The following is a 19,966-nucleotide window of genomic DNA, read 5'->3' as shown; positions in this document are numbered from 1 at the left end:
AAGTTATGTATGTCCTATTTTAAAGTTGCATGCGATTTTATTACGTAGTACTAGTTATCCCAGTTTATACGTGTTGAGTCTTTAGACTCACTAGACTTGATCGATGCAGGTGACTATGTTGAGGAGGCAGGAGGTGTTGACCAAGGGGCAGGCTTGGGCTGAGTGGCAGGCTAAACCCGAGGACCGCAAGTTTACGTTTATGCAAAACTTTTAGAATACTCTGATTTTATGGTTGGATCGTGAGACATTTTGAGACAGCTTTTCTTTTAGAAAATTTTAATTGTGATGATTGATTTTAAAGATATTTTTATGATTGATGAGTGACGACCGTATTGATGTTATGTTTTCTTTTATATAAGAAAATTTTTAATTTTTCCGCAAATTTTAAGTAGTATAGAATACGGTTCGTTACAGTTGGTATCAGAGCGGTGTTCTTGTAAAGGGTTACGCCTACTGCCAGTCGCAAGAAGCTCTCGAAGTCACACCTCAAGTCTGTAAGTTTTAAAGTTTTGAGCTATGCTATGTATTACGCATTAAGTCATGATTTCAGCATGTCTATGTTTTAAGTTCAAGTTACGTGCATCATAAATTATTGATATATGTTCATGCATGTTGGGTTTACGTGTTGGGTGATTTATTGGAACAGTATGCCTCCTAGACGTATGGTTAACCAGGAAGATAGGACTGAGGACAGGGAGCACCGAGAGGAGGAAAGAGCCAATCCTCCACCACCACCACCAGATATGCAGGCACAGATGCTTGCTGGCATGACGCAATTCTTCGCACAATTTGCGAGGAACCAGACTGTTGCAGGCCACGAGGAGAGGCCTAGACCGGAGGCAGTTTATGAGAGGTTCCGGAGGATGAGCCCGAAGGAGTTCTCGGGTACTACTGACCCGATGGTGGCAGAGGGATGGATCAAGTCCATCGAGGTGATATTTGACTTTATGGAGCTGGCAGACGCCGATAGGGTTCGTTGTGCCATCTTCTTACTGACTGGAGACGCCAGGTTATGGTGGGAGAGCGCGTCCGTGGCGGTTAATCTGCAAGTATTGCCATGGAATGGTTTCAAAGAAGTTTTCTACTCAAAGTACTTCACTGAGGAGGTACGAACCAGACTCACCAATGAGTTTATGACGCTGCGACAGGGAGACAGCAGCGTGGCAGATTTTGTGAGGAAATTTGAGAGGGGGTGTCACTTCGTACCCCTCATTGCTAATGATGCCCAAGCAAAGTTGAGGCATTTTCTGAATGGCTTACGGCCGATCCTGCGCCGTGATGTGAGGGTAGCTGGCCCTACTTCTTATGCAGTTGCTGTTTCTAGGGCGCTGGCTGCAGAGCAAGACCAGCGAGACATTGAGGCTGACAGGCAGGGCAAGAGGCCCTATCAAGCACCACCGCAGCACCAGCAACAACAGAATCAACGACCCCAGTTCAAGAAACCGTATCAGGGGCCGCCAGGAAAGAAGCCTTATCATGGACCACCGAAGGGCAAGGGTCCAGTTCAGCAGCAAGGGGCGCCTCAGAAGCCCGTTGCCTTCCCCGTGTGTCCTAAATGCAACCGCCAGCATCCGGGACAGTGTCTATATGGGTCAGGCAAGTGTTTTAAATGTGGAGCTACGGACCACATGCTGAAAGAGTGCCCACAATGGAAGCAACCCACCCAGGGCAGGGTATTCGCGATGCATGCTCAGGAGGCGGATCCAGACACTACTTTACTGACAGGTAACCTTCCTACCTAAGCTCGATTTTCGCCGCCTTGCATGTGGAATTTTATTTGGGATGAGTAGGATGCTATTATTGTTTGAATACATTTGGGTTACTATCTTGTTAATGTTTTGGGATATAAGTTGTGTTGTGCTAACGCATCTCAGGGAATATTTTCATAAAGAGATTAGCTACAACTGCACTGATAGATTCAGGAGCCACTCACTCCTTCATATCGGAGACTTTTGCTAATCATTTGGACCTCAAGTCCATTGGCCTAGACGTGAACTTCTCAGTGACAGTCCCATCAGGGGAAGAACTGTTGGCTACCAGTGTGATCAGAGATATTGATCTAGAACTGCATGGCCACCTAGTATATGCAGATTTAATCCTATTGCCGATGCCGGAATTCGACATTATCTTGGGCATGGACTGGCTGACCAAGAACAGGGTCTTAATCGACTTTCAGAAGAGGTCAGTTTTAGTCAGACCGCTGGGCATGGAGCAGTTTCTTTTTGAACCAGCCAGATGGAGAAGCTTCCCTCGCATGATTTCTTGCATGCAGGCGAGGAGTTTGATCTCCAAGGGATGTCAGGCCTTTTTGGCTAGTATTATTTCAGCGCCTGACGTGTCCGCTCCATCCTTATCAGAGGTACCAGTAGTCAAAGAATTTCCAGACGTCTTTCCTGATGACGTCACCGGTCTTCCACCAGAGAGAGAGGTGGAGTTTGCAATCGATCTCGTGCCAGGCACAGCGCCAATCTCCAAGGCGCCATACAGATTAGCTCCAGCTGAGATGTTAGAGCTCAAACAGCAGATTCAGGAGCTCCTCGACAAAGGATTTATTCGCCCTAGTTTCTCACCGTGGGGCGCACCAGTGCTCTTTGTGAAAAAGAAGGATGGGAGCATGAGGCTGTGCATCGATTACCGTGAACTGAACAAAGTCACGATTAAGAACAAATACCCGTTGCCTAGAATCGAAGACTTGTTTGATCAGTTGCAAGGAGCTACCGTGTTCTCTAAGATAGATCTTCGATCAGGGTATCATCAGCTGAAAGTGAAGGATGCAGATGTTCATAAGACAGCTTTCAGGACCAGATACGGGCATTACGAGTTCTTAGTAATGCCGTTTGGATTGACCAATGCTCCAGCTATTTTCATGGATCTCATGAACCGAGTATTTCAGCCGTTCCTCGATCAATTCGTCATAGTATTCATTGACGACATTCTAATATACTCGAAGAGCCATGAGGAGCACAACCAGCATTTGAGGACAGTTTTGCAGACCTTGCAGAGTCGCCGATTATTTGCGAAGTTCAGTAAGTGTGAATTTTGGCTGCAGAAAGTTGCATTTTTGGAGCATATAGTGTCCAGCAGTGGTGTTGAGGTGGACCCATCGAAGGTAGCAGCCGTCAAGGAATGGGTTGAGCCAAAGAACGCGTCAGAAATCCGCAGCTTTTTGGGTTTAGCAGGCTACTACCGTAAGTTTATTAAGGGATTTTCGTCCATAGCAGTGCCGCTCACCTCACTAACCAAGAAAAATGCGAAGTTTGTGTGGAGTGAGGAATGTCAGAAGAGCTTCGACACCTTGAAGCAAGCTCTTATTTCGGCGCCAGTGCTAGCCATGCCGACAGGGCAAGGCGAGTTTGTGCTTTATACCGATGCATCTAAGCTCGGGTTAGGCGCAGTGTTGATGCAGCAGGGTCGGGTCATAGCTTATGCTTCCAGGCAGTTAAAGGTGCACGAGAAGAATTACCCGACGCACGACCTTGAATTAGCCGCCGTTGTCTTTGCATTGAAGATTTGGAGACATTACTTATACGGCGAGAAATGTCAGATCTTCACCGACCACAAGAGTCTCAAATATTTCTTCACGCAGAAAGAGTTGAATATGAGACAGAGACGGTGGTTAGAACTTGTGAAGGATTACGACTGCGAGATTAGCTACCATCCGGGAAAAGCTAATGTTGTCGCAGACGCCTTGAGCAGAAAAGTGGCAGTGGTAGCTCAATTGACAGCTCAGAGACCACTACAGTCGGAGATTCAGAAGTTTGGTCTAGAGATTTATCGTGATGGCAAAGCTCCTAGACTGTCTAATCTGACAGTCAAATCTGATTTACTAGACCGCATTCGATCAGGACAGTCTGCAGATGAACAACTCCAGAAATGGAGACTGAAGGATGAAGCTAAAGGCAGTGTTTTGTACACAGTGTCAGACGGTATCGTGAGATACAGAGGTAGAATGTGGGTGCCTAGCGTTGGTTCGACCAGACAGGATATTCTGACAGAGGCACACGCATCTCCGTACTCTATCCATCCGGGAGGTACCAAGATGTATAAGGACCTTCAGTTATTGTATTGGTGGCCAGGGATGAAACGAGACATCCGTAGATTCGTATCGGAATGCCTCACTTGTCAGCAAGTAAAAGCTGAACATCAGAGACCCGCAGGGTTGGTAAAGTCACTCCCCATCCCCGAGTGGAAGTGGGAGAACATTACTATGGATTTTGTTGTTGGGTTGCCGAGATCAGTCAGAGGATCGAACTCTATTTGGGTTATAGTGGACCGACTCACTAAGTCAGCGCACTTTCTGCCAGTGAAGACGACGTTCTCCATGACGCAGTATGCAGATCTTTATATCCAGGAGATCGTCCGGTTGCATGGTTTCCCAGTCTCAATTGTGTCCGACAGGGACCCGAGGTTTACATCGTCCTTCTGGAAGAGCTTACATGCAGCCATGGGGACAAAGTTACTGTTCAGTACAGCTTTTCACCCGCAGACAGATGGCCAGTCTGAGCGAGTGATTCAGGTTTTAGAGGACTTGCTAAGGGCGTGCATGATTGATTTTCAAGGAACTTGGGAGTCTAGACTACCTCTAGTGGAGTTCACGTACAACAACAGCTTCCAAGCATCTATTGGTATGGCTCCCTATGAGGCGTTGTACGGGAGGAAGTGCAGATCACCAGTTCATTGGGATGAAGTTGGTGAGAGGACAGAACTTGGTCCAGAAATAGTTCAGCAGACTGCGGACGTGGTGGTCAAAATTCGTGACAGAATGAAGACCGCCCAGAGCCGTCAGAAGAGCTATGCAGATAAAAGGAGGAGAGATCTCGAGTTTGCCGTAGGAGATCAAGTTTTTATCAAGATAGCACCTATGAAGGGTGTTATGAGATTTGGGAAGAGGGGTAAGTTGAGCCCGAGGTTTATTGGACCGTTTGAGATCTTGGACAGAGTTGGGACGCTAGCGTATCGTGTAGCCCTTCCGCCGAATCTGGCCGGGGTACACAATGTGTTCCATGTCTCGATGTTGAGAAAATATTTGGCTAATCCCTCTCATGTGCTGAGTTATGAGCCGTTACAGTTGACTCCAGACCTATCTTACGAGGAGAAACCAGTCCAAATCCTGGACAGACAGGAGCGCAGACTTCGGAACAAGACGACTAAGCTAGTCAAAGTTCGATGGCTGAATCAATCGGTGGAAGAAGCCACTTGGGAGTCAGAGGCCGACATGAGACTTCGCTACCCGGAGTTGTTCGGTAAGACTTAATTTCGAGGACGAAATTTTTATAAGTGGGGGAGGAACTGTAGTGCCCAAATTTAATACACGTATAACCCATGCATTCATTTAATTATTAAATCATTTAAATTAGTTTTAAATGAGTTTTGGCGATGCATGATTTATTTAAATGCATTATTTTTACATTATTTATGTTTATGTGATGCACGTTGAAATGTTGTTCGAGTTTCATGTTTCAGGCGATCATTCGAGGCGGGATTGAGGAAAAGACCCGGGGACGATTTTTGGCAATTTTAGAGATGGTATTTTATTTTAAGTTAAGTTTGGGGGTATTTTAATTAATTTAATGAGTTTTATCATTTTTTTTAGCCTAAATATTTAATTAGTGATTTTAAGACTTGTAGACTTTCAAAATCTAATTTGGGTGTTATATTTTAATTAAGAGTTTTATTTAAAAGTTAAGTGTGAGTTAATGTTTTGATTAGTAGGCTATTATTTTAATTAAACAAAAAGTTAGACTCCTAGTATTCTAAAACACACGCCACACACACACAAACACACTTTTACACACACTAAAAATCGTTTAACACACACACACTTTCACAAAATCAGATTTTTTATTTTTGGAGAGAAGAAAACTAGGGTTCTTCAAAGAACATAGTAGCCGCCCCCTTCCCTGCAAATTCCAGCAAGGTTTTCGTGATTTTATTTCGAGAGAAACGGTGCCACGTTCGTCCCGGATCAACCTCGCTCCTATCTCCGCTTCGGTGTCGTCTTTCGGTAACGTTATCATCAAAAAGGCACGTATATTCTGTTCTTGCTGTGTCGATCAAGTCATATTAAGCGTTGAGTCGATTTTTATGCGTAAAAGTTATGTATGATGCTAGTAGTTTGAGCGGATCATGAGTCGGATCAATTTCGAAGGAAAATTTTTAAATATAAATCTCGTTTTTACTGTTAATGTCAAAACTGCGATTTTTCTGTTCATATTTTGGGAAAACTTTCAACGGCAAAAACGTAGAACTTTTCGATACCTTCGATTTGATATATGGTTCGAAATTTTTGGACAACTATTGAGTGAGTTATGGCGTTTTTCGTGGGACTGCTCAAACTGCGTTTCAGAAAAGTTGTGATATTGATAATTCTTGAAGTTTTATGTTGCAGGCTTCGTTGGAAATCGACGGGCGATCGTTGCTGCGTATAAGTATGTTAGTATTGAGGTTTGTTGTATTTTTCATGGTTTTGTTGGTCGTCGTTAGGCGTTTGAATCGGTTTAAAAGTCGTAGGAAATCGATTGATGTCAATTGCAATAATTTGGGTTGTATTGCGTAGGCATTTGTATAAGTTTTGGTGCATTATTATGGTGTCCTAAGAAGGGTCTTATGGTGTCAAACAATGTTCCATGGGGTTGCAATTGGGAGATAGGCATGTGCATAAGTTTTCTCGCAGGTTTCGAAGCAACGAGCAAACACGGACCCAAACACGGACCCAGGCACGGGGTCCGTGCTTTTGTTATTCTTTCAGTGTCAATTTTGCGAGTCAGCACGGATCCTCACACGGACCCTGGCACGGGGTCCGTTCCTTTGTTTTCTTCGCGGTGTCAATTTGCGCACGGACACGGACCCTCACACGGATGCAGGCACGGGGTCCGTGCCTTCCCTTTACTTAGAGTCACATAATTTGCGCACGGACACGGACCCGCACCCGGACCTTAGCACGGGGTCCGTGCCCATTCCTCCTTCTGAGTATCACAGCACCGCACCTAGACGGACCCGTACACGGACCCGGGGTAGGGGTCCGTGTACCCACGTTTTGGGAAAAATAATATTGTTGCTTTTAAGATTGATGTCCTGATTTAGTGCGAGGGTTATCGAGGTCATGTCATGGGAAATTATAGAATGTCCTAAGGTATGATGGAGCTTGAGAGTAAGCATGTGTTTTCTATGTCTAAGCAATGCAAGTTAAGTATGAAATTCACGTTAGTAAGTTGCAGCAACGGCCCCCAGACGAAGTCCAACGAATCCCTCAACGCCAAGTAAGTATGTTGACGTGCAAAGAAAATATGTTTAAGTTTTTGAGGTATGCTAAATGTCTTGTGACCATATTATGTTAGGATTGGAAAGCGTTAAATTATGAACGGGGACCAATCCGCCCGTTAAATTATGAACGGGTTAGATCGTGGTTGTGAAGCGTTAAATTATGAACGTGGATCAACTGGCCTGTTAAATTATGAACAGGGATCTTATGTATGCGGCAGTGGATACGTCCCTGTCAGCCCAGTACTGTGGTGTGTCTGATCAGGCGTCTATTATGTATGGGTCACTTGCTTTGAAACATCCTCTATGAAAATGATCATGTTATGTATGTTTACGTATGCAGTATGTTATGAAAGTTTATGTTGATGGCACGTCTAGTTACGTATGTTCAAGTTTCAAGTTATGTATGTCCTATTTTAAAGTTGCATGCGATTTTATTACGTAGTACTAGTTATCCCAGTTTATACGTGTTGAGTCTTTAGACTCACTAGACTTGATCGATGCAGGTGACTATGTTGAGGAGGCAGGAGGTGTTGACCAAGGGGCAGGCTTGGGCTGAGTGGCAGGCTAAACCCGAGGACCGCAAGTTTACGTTTATGCAAAACTTTTAGAATACTCTGATTTTATGGTTGGATCGTGAGACATTTTGAGACAGCTTTTCTTTTAGAAAATTTTAATTGTGATGATTGATTTTAAAGATATTTTTATGATTGATGAGTGACGACCGTATTGATGTTATGTTTTCTTTTATATAAGAAAATTTTTAATTTTTCCGCAAATTTTAAGTAGTATAGAATACGGTTCGTTACACCATCAACTTCAAATACTACATACACTACTCCGCCTGTGGTTTCAAGCTTTCCATCATAAGAGTATGATTACCATACTCCATTTTTCGGTAGTTTTATACATTTTTTACAAAGATACTTTCGACTGTTTATGAATGAGAGTCATCCCACATTAAACACGTCGCCAATATTATTTCAAGAATATTCAGAAACAAAAGGATATGAGGTTGGTGGAAACATTACTGATATCAGTACATCTGCAGCACAAACATGTACACATGGAGATGTTGAGGAGATGTTGGGTCGTAGACATAGAGTTATTAGAAGATCTTCGTGTGGCACTGGAGGGCATCGCTATCATCATCATTAACTAATTGTTTCGAGCAGCACAATTACTTGCATCGTATTATTGTATCTTTTTCTAATTTTTTTATTTTAATTTGATGTATTTTATGCAAGATTTGATTAGATGTTCCTCGTACCGTTAGTAGTTTTCTTACTCGTGGTCATAATAATTGAAATTAAATGTCTATGATTTTTAACATGCTACAGTAACTTTGTATTGAAATAGTATTTATAATTTCATTTTAAAAAAACTATAATTTAGTACTTTCAGTCATTCTAATTTTATATAAAAACATATAGTTTTTTAACATAAAACAAAACTTATATTCAACTAGTATATGTGATTTATTAGTCATTTATTAAAAAAAATAAATTTCCTTTAATACTTCCAATTATTATTATTTTTAACATAAACAAAACTTTTAAAAAATGTATGTATAAATTTATAGTAATGAAAAACTTATGTATAATCACTAAATTAAGTCAAAACACTCAATCTCCTAACAAATTTAAAATAATATAACACTTAATCAAGAAAATAAGTCAAAACACTTGATATTCAATTATATTTAAAACAATAGAAACTGAATCTCACGAGAGAATAAAATTTAATTAATACTTCTATTAAAATGGGACACCGACGTTACGAACATAAATATTTGCCATCATAACTCGATATTGAAAACTGAATTTCGGATGTTTGACAAACTGAGCGTTTAATAGATTGAACAAACTGATCAAGAAGACTGATAGAAACTAATCTAAAATACGCAAACTATCGATTTTCCATAACTGAAGATTATTACGCAGATTTTCAAAGGCAAATGGACTAGCAAACTGAACTACGCAGACAATTGACTGATCATTTACTACAAAAAATTGTGAGCTTATCAGCTACATCCTATCAGCTGATCTTTCAGCAGTACACGTCATCAGTTAAGGAAAAAGACGTACAACCGACAACTATACAAAAGCTGACTGCAACAAGTAGTTGGATCGTCGCATTTTAGAAAAGCTCCAGTGTACGACTGTCAGAAAAATGTTGACGTGGCAAACAACAGATAGAAAGTTTCAAATCATATTCAATATTACCGTTGCAGGCAAAGCCCATAAATAGCAGAGAAGAGCAGCTGAGAAACTCTCCGAATCAATGCGATCGATATACTATTCTATCAACTGAGCTGTTACTCTGTTGAAATCTTGGCAAATTTCAAAGCTCACGCTTATTTTGTACATTCATAGCATTCAAGGCTATACTTTGAGCTTACAAGCACAAACTGTTATTATTATAATATTTGATTTTGTAGAGATCGGTTGTGCTAAATTATTCAGTCAATTGAATACTGTAAACTGGTTCGTAACTAAGAGTTTCAGTTTGACATTGTTAAGTCCAAAACTGAAGTGGGTCTATACAACTCTTTGTATCGATCAAATTCTTTTAGTGAATATCACATCTTTGTGATACAATGGGTGATATAGAAGTGTTTGAAATCTCCGAGCATCCATAAAATCTTGTGTCTTCTTTTTTCAGTTTTATGCTATCTATCAGTTAGTTTATTTCCGCACTTTTATTGTTAACTGATTGATATCGACTTACAAGATTCCCGAGTATCAGTTTATCACTAAACTGACTCATAAAAAGAGAAAATGTTGTGAAAATTGTTAGTATTTAATTCAAACCATTTTGTTGTACATATAACATGTGAACAAGGAATTCCAAATATTTTTAATTTACCACATATGCAATCACGTACAGAAAAGTTAACATCTTGTACCTGATGTTGACAACTTGGTCTTGCTCCAGTCGCGATGGATTCTGTTTTATCCCTTTGGTCAAATTTCATTACTCGATGTTCAATTGACTGTTTTGACTACATATCAAATTTAGAGTATGCATAATCAGTCCATTGTTGATTTTTTTTCCTAGGAATGTCAATGGGTCCGGGTTTTACCCAGACCCGCAATGGAACCGTGTGTATGGGGTGGGTTTGAGCATACTAAATGGGTAATGATGCGGGTCTCAGGTCCAATTTTTCAGACCATTCTGGCTATGGACGGGTCATAGGTCCTATAATATCCGCCCCATATATGTGGATATAAATATTCTAGGGTTTTAGTTTTATTAATTTATCTTTTTTTAGTAGCTCACCTCAACCATAACGATCTTAGATATTCCTATGTCAATTGTCACATTTGAATCTGCTTTTAGCAATAGTGGAAGAATAGTTGGTCATCATCTTAGTAGACTTAATCCAACGACTTTGGAGGCTTTGATGTGCTCGCCAAGATGGTTGTGGTGTGAGGTGAAAGGTAAATAAATCACATTTTTATTTTGTTATTGTACTTTCATTTTAATTTTTTACTGTACTTTCTCTCTTCAAATTACATTTTTTTACAATTTGAAATTACATTTTTATTTTTTCAATGTACTTTCTGTATTTAATTTTGTAGTTAATTTTTCAAGTAGTTTAACAACTTGTCCCACCATTCTTGATGAAGAGGAAAATGATCTCGAATAATGTGTCTGAAATATTGCCTTTCTGTATTTAATTTTGTAGTTAATTTTTCAAGTAGTTTAACAACTTGTCCCACCATTCTTGATGAAGAGGAAAATGATCTCGAATAATGTGTCTGAAATATTGCCTACTCGCTGATTTTATATTGATCTGTTTAAATTATTTTATGATTTATTTTTGGGGATGTCAAGATTGTTTTGGAGAGCTAGTAACTTTTTTTTTATGTAATTCTTTATGTCGTGAAAATATTTTGTTTGTTATTATTAAGTGTGGTCAAAGACATGAATTAATTTTCCACAATGATGTATTTAGAGGTTTGTCTGTCTCATAACTCAGTCATGTGAGAAGAAAGATTTTTTTTTTAAAAAAAAAATTAGGGTCTCATGGGTCTACCCGACCCCGTTTCGTATTCGAGGTGGGGTGGGTCCAAAGAATATTTAATCGGGATGGGGCGGGTAATGGGTCAAAGTTTTTTTCATGGGGAGGAGGGTCTTGGGTTTAGCCAAACCCGCCCCACACATGCCTCATTGACATCTCTATTTTTCCCATCATTTTATTACTTAATGTTCGACGTTGAATGAGATAGTGCACGCATCGTTGTAAGGTCAACTCCACTATTGCAGTTATTGTGAGACATCAAATCCCTTTCAACACACCATTAATACACTCAGACATGTTCGGCATCATTATCCCTCGTCTCCATCCACCAGCATGAGCCAATGACCATTTTTTCTTCGGGATGTTTGACAAATAAGTGAAAGATGTTGTATTATTTGTTCTCATTGCTTCCATTGTGAGATTAAATTTTTTTATTTGGTGTTGCGTCCCTGCTTTCCAACATAAGTCCTTCAAATGAATGTTTTTGAACTTACTGTTGAAATTAGAGTAAACACGCCTCAAACAAAAACGATGAACACCACGGAGAGGCTTGAAGTCAGGGAGATCTTACACCGTACTTGCTATACTCGCATGTCTATCATATATATGGCACACACCTCTGTACCCTCTTGTAACATGTCCTGCAATATTACTTATGAATCAATGCGAAGACTCATAATTTTCTTCATCAACAAGCACAAATGCTAGAGGCAAGACCTAGTTATTGGCATCTAAAGTTACTGCTATGAGTAGTTTGTGCTTATACGTGGTGTACATATGGGTACCGTCTACACTGATTATGTTGAGACAATGTCAAAAATCATTTATACATGGTTTGAAGGCCCAAAATACAAAGTTCAAAATTTTACGTGGATGGTCATATAGACGAAGGTGCTTCCACTCTACACTGATTATGTTGCGACAATGTCAAAAATCATTTATACATGGTTTGAAGGCCCAAAATACAAAGTTCAAAATTTTACGTGGATAGTCATATGGACGAAGGTGCTTCCACTCTATAATAGTTCATGGATTGTACTTCGACAAAACACCCATATATTTAGGAGACAAAGTTACAGATTTTTCCCATGTGCAATAAACGATCTCCATCGCGCGCTTCAAACTCTGCCATGTCTTAGCATACGATATATCATACCCATATTTTGCTTTAATACTTTATCGCACATACTTGATCTCGTATGCAGATCAAAACGCACGATTTCCAGAAGTGTACTGGCTATCATGTTGATTTCCAATTTGTGGTGATCTATACCCACTTGGCTAGATATGCATGTGTGATCATCACTTTATTTTGTGATCATGAAATAGCCTAATTTTTTTAATTATGCTCAAAGTCCCCACCCACAATAACCACCTTCTGACCAGTTCTTGCATTTGACCTTCCAAATTGTCGGAGAACTTTTGACAATGATATATTCACGTCTCAAAACTCGAACAGAAAAATCCTTCATTGAAGTTATTAAATCGTTTTTCCTCTTAAAACCCATTTTCACAGTGAGCTCTGGCCTATCAGGATTGTAAAATTTTGTTCGTGATGCAGAAAGAAAACCAAATGAATCTGTAATTTGTTTGTCATATAATTCATTGAAAAATTGGGGAATTTCACGCAAATGTTGCTCCGATGCATTAGGAAAGTTATCTGTTAGTGTTGATCCCGACATCAGGGCACGCGACGATATGCCTTCATTTGCATTGTCAACATGGTCATCATCTTCTCCGTCAATAGATGTAGCATACAAATTATCATCGCTATTCATGACATGATTATAAATGTCCCCAAATAAATAATCTTGCTCAGGCATGTGTTCAATAATTGTGGTGGGAATATTTGCAGCCCTAGTATAACTATCGAAATGTCTTACATTTGTGGTATTTTCTTCATCACTCCATGAATTTAAATTCAATTGTCGTGTTCTATTCGAACCCCATGCAACATCAACTCCCGAGGGAACCATGATATAATGATCCAACCCCCTAGAGTAAAATCCCATCCATTGTCGTATTCTATTCATCCCTCATGCATAGTCCTCTTCGGTGTGAGCCGTGACATGGTGATCCCAAGGACCGGTGTCGATCCTAGAATATGTCTGAGTTGACTGTTCATCAACGTGATACGTAGAAGGTCCCACTTGATTTAAACCTATTGTTCCCAAACCTTGCGTTATTACCAGCATGACTGCATCAAAATCGTAATCACTTACGTACTACAACACTGTCGATGAATCAACATACAAGTACATGCAATCCAGTGTCGGCAAATCAAACATAAACTGTAGACTATCATCATTTGTGATATAAACATGCTCTTCAATGTAACAAAACAACGAGCTATAAGAATATTTCGTTGACAATTTGATGCAGAATTTTGATGGGTCGATCTCCAGCATGTGATGCACATAATTCACCAATACAAGGCAAGACTTGTTGTAAAGATTTTCAACAAAAAGAAAACATTGATTATACTGAGGTTCTTCGACTACTGAAGCTGAGTATGTTGCAGTTACAGAGGCTAGCAAGGAGATGATATGGTTGAGATCTTTTCATGAGGAATTGTGTCGAAAGCTTGAGAATAACACGTTACACTATGACAACCAGAGTGCTATTCATTTAATAAAGAATCATGTTTATCATGCTAGGACGAAGCATATACAAGTTCAATACCATTTCATCATATCAGTACTGGAAGGTGGAGTCTTGATGGTTGAGAAGATTCCTGGAATTAAGAATCCATCCGGTATGCTCACAAAGGTTGTGACAATTGACAAACTGAAGTTGTCTTCAACTTCAGTTGGACTGCAAGTATAAAATGAGAGAGATGAGCTAATGCATTGATGATGCGAAGATATGATTGACTCAAGTCTTCAAGTAGGGGAAATGTTTGGTATGGAGGGTGGACCAAGGTAAGTTGAAAGTTTGTGCCAAAATTGACAATTGAGGTAGCTTAAATTCCTCCATGAAACAAATTAGCGCAATTTCCTCAATGAAAATAGGTGTGGATTTATTTCACACATAAACAAGAACTCTATAAAGCTCCCTTGGTTTTATTCATCCCAAGATCATGAGAACAAATACATATATAGAAGAAAAATATTGAGTGTTGATTGTTTTCTTGTGTGATTTAGAGAAATTGTTTTCTCGGTAATGCTCGGAGTTGGGATTGTGAGAGATTTAGTATTTTGTTGTAAACACTTGTAACGTTTCTTCATGTTAAAAAATTTGTAGTAACTCCGTGGACGTGACCTATATTGGGTGATCCGCGTAAATCTTTGTGTCCTTGTAGATTAATTTATTCCGCGCGTTTTTTGGTGCTATATTATCGTTATGATCATCATTCCTTCCGCATAATCTCCTACAGAAACGAGAAAACGAACTGAGGGGTAGTTGTGGTGGGCTATATAAGGGATCCATTAAAAGCTGTTGTAGCAGAATTTCTTGATTATTTTGGTGTTTTGATAGAATAATTTTGCGGGCTTTTATAGAAGATATGTGTGAAGAGATGGGAGGTAAGATGGGTGAATTTGGTAGGAAACTTAAGAATCATGTTTGTTCAACCTCCCATCGACAACATGATGGTATTATTATAGGGAAGAAAATATTGTTTTTCTATGATTAAATTTAAATGGAACGTATATAAAATTTGACAAAAAATTCATGATGTGTTGAACTTGATCAAGTTGTTAATATAACACGAACCGCAAAAATTATAGCTATCAATAATTGGCAGACATTCGTGAATGAATGCTCTACATTGATCAGAAAGCAGCAGGACTTGTTTCTTTCCCCTTGTAGATTATGTATATCTTTTGAAATGAGAATTTAGGTAACTTTTAATAAGTTCGTGACTCCAGAAAAGTGCAGTTAGTGGTAAAACTTAACCTACATCTCCGACTTAACTCACATCAGAAGTTTGTACTTCCTGTGATGATCCAAAGGTTACGAGTAGAAACTAAACAATGAGTCCTTAAGATGCAACACATTTTTCGGAAACTATCCAAAGCTAAATGATGCTGCTTACATTGGTAATTTTCAGATGGATGTTTTAGTGTCAGTTTCGTAGTGGACTACTCTAGTTAAAGTATGTAGCTTTTTCTTCTTAAAGAGAACAAAGTCGTTAAGTTTGAAGAGTGATTCGTTAAATATAATCGTCCCTTTCTTTACTTTGTTGCAGGTCTAAAGAATTATTTACATTATGGGGAAAGGTGTGTCGGTAGATACAGGAAGAAATAAAAGAAAAGACATTATATTTTATCATCTCTATAGGCAGTACAAAACAAGAAAAATGCTAAAAAATGCAATGATAACAATAATGAAGTGAAGTAAACAAAAGTACTGCCCCCAAGACAACAACACTGTAAATAATGACAACAATTATATTATAAATACAAAAAACCATAAACCCAACATGAATCAATCAGTATTAAGTCCAATCCATGGACTCAAGGTGCTTTTGGCACTTCCGGCAATGTTGGTTTCCACAATTCTGGGAGTTTAGGAACTTCTGGCAGAGCTGGGAGTTTTGGCAATGTTGGCAGCTCAGGTTTTGGTGGTTCTGGCAGCTCTGGCTTGGGAACTGTTGGGAGCTCTGGCTTGGGCAGTGTGGGAAGCTCAGGTTTTGGCAATGCAGGATGCTCTGGTTTTGGAACTTTTGGCAGCTCAGGTTTTGGAAATGTGGGTAACTCCGGCTTCGGAACTGTTGGGAGCTCAGGCTTAGGCAATGTGGGAAGCTCGGGTTTTGGCAGTGCTGGAAGCTCGGGTTTAGGAATTTCAGGTACTGTTGTATCGAGGAGGTGGCGTGCCTCAGCTTGCATTCTATTGCCCACTGTTGATAGTAAAGCGATTAGCAACAAAAAGAAGACAGCGGGATGGTCGCTATAAGCCATCGTTTGATGAGAAGACAAATGAGTGGGTATAGTTTTGGACAAAGAGCTTTAAACTTTAACCAAGTGATGCTTTAAAATGCATCTCCTAAAAAGTTTATATAGACAAAGGGATGTAAAGAATATTTCTGAATTAGTTGGTTTGAGAAAGTGTTAGTTCAACTTCTAATGACTAATGCAATCTTAAAGCCTCTCGATTCAAACCAGCTCACTCTAATCAAAGATGTAAAATTTGACTGTTATATGGTCAAATTTATTTGTTCTAGAAGGAAAATTTGCTGGCAAATATCTCCAGTAAATCACATGGCAACAAAGTTTGTAGGTAAGAATGATCTTCTTGGATAGGAACCAGCAAGTCCTATATGAATACGAGCCGAAATTATGTGAAAGATTATTCTTCATCTCTATCAATTTCAAATTCAAGCTCCGCAGATCTTTCATCATTATCTTGGTAGTTTCCAGAAAATACGAAATCTGATTAATCTATAGGGCATTCACTAACCACTTGCAAGTATGTCATGAAGGACATATTTGCTGTCTTTGAGGTCATTTTTCCCTCTACATGAACCCTGAATTAAAGAGGCGCCTCTACTATGGAACAGCAAGCTGGTCCTAGTAATGTGTTTTTATCTCATGCTACTGCTCCTAAGGCTCAACAGCTAAATATTAAGGTTAATCCAGCAGCACGAGGTGCGTCTAGAATGGGGAATTCTGGTCCAGTTGCAAACATGCTCCCAACCCAAAACAGTGTATTGCCACGAAATCTGTGTACCATAGCTGTGAATGTGAGTGAGAACGATCAACCCTCCGTCATGGACCTTAATGAGGTGGATAGCTGTGGCGGTGATCTTAGGATTATTAATGCTGTAGCCACGGCATGAGGCTACATCTATGGCTCGTAAAGTAGGGGATACTTCTTGCAGCAAATCAACAAAAAGGAAGGACAAGTTTGCTCCATGAGAAACCTTAGCCTCTATTATTAAAGATAAAGAAATTAAAAATGGAGGGGAGAGGGAGAAGTGTGTAGCTCCTGGTCCTCACTTATGTAGATTGTGTTTCGAAATACCATTTGATATTCGTTATATTGCTATTAGAGACTTCTAACTTTGACACATATTTTTAGTCCTGGGAGTCGATAGTGATGCTCCAAGAAAGGTGAATCGTATAACGAAAAAGAGATATATGATATTAGAAGACATGTAATTTCTGACAGACAAAGAATAGAATTTATGATTTATCCCACATCTATCAGAAAGAGTTCTCAATTATTAAAATACTGAATACATCCTCTAGATAAACTTGCTCAACTTCTTGCTGATGTTCTAGTAAATATATTAATATATAATTGGTTCGATTATATGTTCATCCATAGTTTTACATCGGGCTCCGTGTACTGAGAAAACGCTCTAGCGACGAGAAAGCCAACGGTCAATGTGAAGGTTCAAGACTTAGCTGAGTGTTAGTGGAGCTAGATTCTCATGCTAGGCTCTCCTCCGAAGGTCGCAGGTTCTTTTTATCCTGTTTTCATAGTTGAGAATTTTTAGGTAACATCACATGTTATTAACTCCAGAAATGTGCTAGGCAGTAGCAAAACTTAACCTTCACTTTTGAATTAACTCACATCAAAAGTTTGTGCTTCATGATCCAACAAACTCGGAATTTTAACAAGGAATACTTAAGATCCAAGACTTGAAATTTTGAAAAATTATCTAAAGCTATATGATACACTGTTGTTTATATTGGCCCTTTTTGGATGGATGTTTTAGAGTCTGTTGTAGCCTCTACTAATTAAATGCACATAGCTTGTTCCCCAAAGAAAACAAAGTTATGAATTTGAAACCTGATTCACGTGGCTTCATGTATCATGATCTTGTAAATTAATAGCATTGGGGACAATATGGGACAATGGGAGCATGTGAACATAGGAAGAAATACAAGAAGTAAAATGTAATGAAATCTGAAATGTACAACAATAAAGCAGAGTATGCAGGTAGAGTGTTAACATAATCTCCCTAACATACTAACAACGAATGATAAGAAAACAACATGGATCAATCACACTGACTGAAATTTGAAATTGAAAACAAATGGCTTGCTAGGCCCAGTCCATTAGCTTATGGCCCTTTTGGCACTTCTGGCGATGTTGGTTTAGGTAGTTCTGGGAGCTTAGGTAGTTCGGGTACAGACGGGAGTTCGGGTTTTGGTAAAGTTGGCAGCTCCAGCTTGGGAACTGTTGGGAGCTCAGGCTTGGGCAGTGCTGGCAGCTCAGGTTTTGGCAGTGTGGGCTGCTCCGGCTTGGGAACCGTTGGGAGCTCAGGCTTGGGCAGTGCTGGCAGCTCAGGTTTTGGCAGTGTGGGCTGCTCTGGCTTGGGAACCGTTGGGAGCTCGGGCTTGGGCAGTGTGGGAAGCTCCAGTTTTGGCAGAGCGGGCAGCTCGGGTTTAGGTAAGGTTGGGATTTGAGGCAAAGGAAACTCTGGCTTAGGAATTTCGGGCAGTACTGTTGCTTCGAGGAGTTGGCGTGCGTCGGCTTGCATGCTTTTGCTCATTATTGATGACATAGCTATAAGCAAGAAAAGGAACACAGAAGTGTGGTTGCTAGAAGCCATAGTTTGATACAAAGACAAAGTTTGGTGTGCTTTAGATATGAACTAAGTTATGCATTACTAGGTATCAAGAGTCTATATAGAAGTGGGATGTGGAGAAATGGAAACCATTTTGGCTTGGTTGGTAGGAAAATTTGTATGTTAGTTCAACTTTTCTTTGCTTGGTTGGGATCTTAAAGTCTCCAGATTCGAAATAGAGAACTCTAATTAGACACCTAAATTGTAACTCTTAAACAGATAAAAGTTGTTAGGCCGATTCTCAACCACTATATCAAAATACAGAGGTATATGTTATCATACATGATAAAATACTCTGAATCTTAAGGTTCGGTTTGTTTGTCATACCATGTGTGCATTAAGATTGGAACTTGGACCTAACTCAACCCCAAAAACTAGGGAGGATTGTCCAAGCTCATATATACAACTCCCAGATTATTTATCCAAGCGACGTGGGACAATTAACAGCATGTCATCAAATAGGACAGAAAGGAAAATCGTTGTTCTGCTCTCCCAACTCACGAGAATTGAGTATGCATGTAATATTGGCTTTACTATCGATTAAAGGACGAAAGTGCTTCATTAAACCAAAAGTAATAGACTTTTTCATCAGTGGTGTGACTCAAATCCGTGAAACTTTATAACAAACTAAGTGCTACGTTCCGATAATCGTGAGCGTACACTGCTACATAGAATAGCAAAAGACAATAGTTGCTGACATAGACCAGAACTAGTATAATCTGCACACATCTGTTTTATGAAATCACAGAACATCAAGCTGGTAGTTAATAACATGTATTAGGGAGTGCGAACTTACCGAATCGAGCTGAAAAGTTCCCGAGCTCTGAGTGCATGCTAGTGTTGTTTCGTTTAGTCCGTTTTTATTCAAACATGAATTCAACACAGTAAGATTTACTGCAACATATTTCAATTTAAATACAAAAGAAAAGGAATGAATTCAGAAGGATTCTCAAGAAGAAGAAATGTTCTAATAGTGACAACAGGTGGGATAGTTCTTTTTTGTTTTTAATTTAGATCAGGTTCGCTTTATTGAAGTTGAAAATTTATGTATCATTTAGAAGATTTAACTTCGACTCTAGAAAAGGAGCTAAGATCAATCATCTGGTATTAAAATTTAACTGGAGTAATATTATCGTTGTAACATAGACTCTGTCTATTAT

At 39.5% G+C, this 19,966-nt stretch overlaps 1 long non-coding RNA gene across 1 annotated transcript in view; it reads right to left on the bottom strand.

The window, feature by feature from the left end:
* Window positions 1–15,524: 15,524 nt before the first annotated feature.
* The window catches only part of LOC140810815 (uncharacterized), a 38,445-nt gene continuing 34,003 nt past the window's right edge, over window positions 15,525–19,966 (bottom strand). The window contains exon 5 of the long non-coding RNA XR_012113305.1: window positions 15,525–16,127. This is a non-coding gene — a long non-coding RNA (uncharacterized lncRNA). The remainder of the gene's footprint in view (window positions 16,128–19,966) is intronic.

Source organism: Primulina eburnea, chromosome 13 (assembly GCF_022965805.1).
Source record: "Primulina eburnea isolate SZY01 chromosome 13, ASM2296580v1, whole genome shotgun sequence".
In the NCBI taxonomy this organism is placed as follows: Eukaryota; Viridiplantae; Streptophyta; class Magnoliopsida; order Lamiales; family Gesneriaceae; genus Primulina; species Primulina eburnea.
The sequence above is the reverse complement of the archived record's forward strand: the minus strand, read 5'-3'. Positions and strand labels throughout refer to the sequence as shown.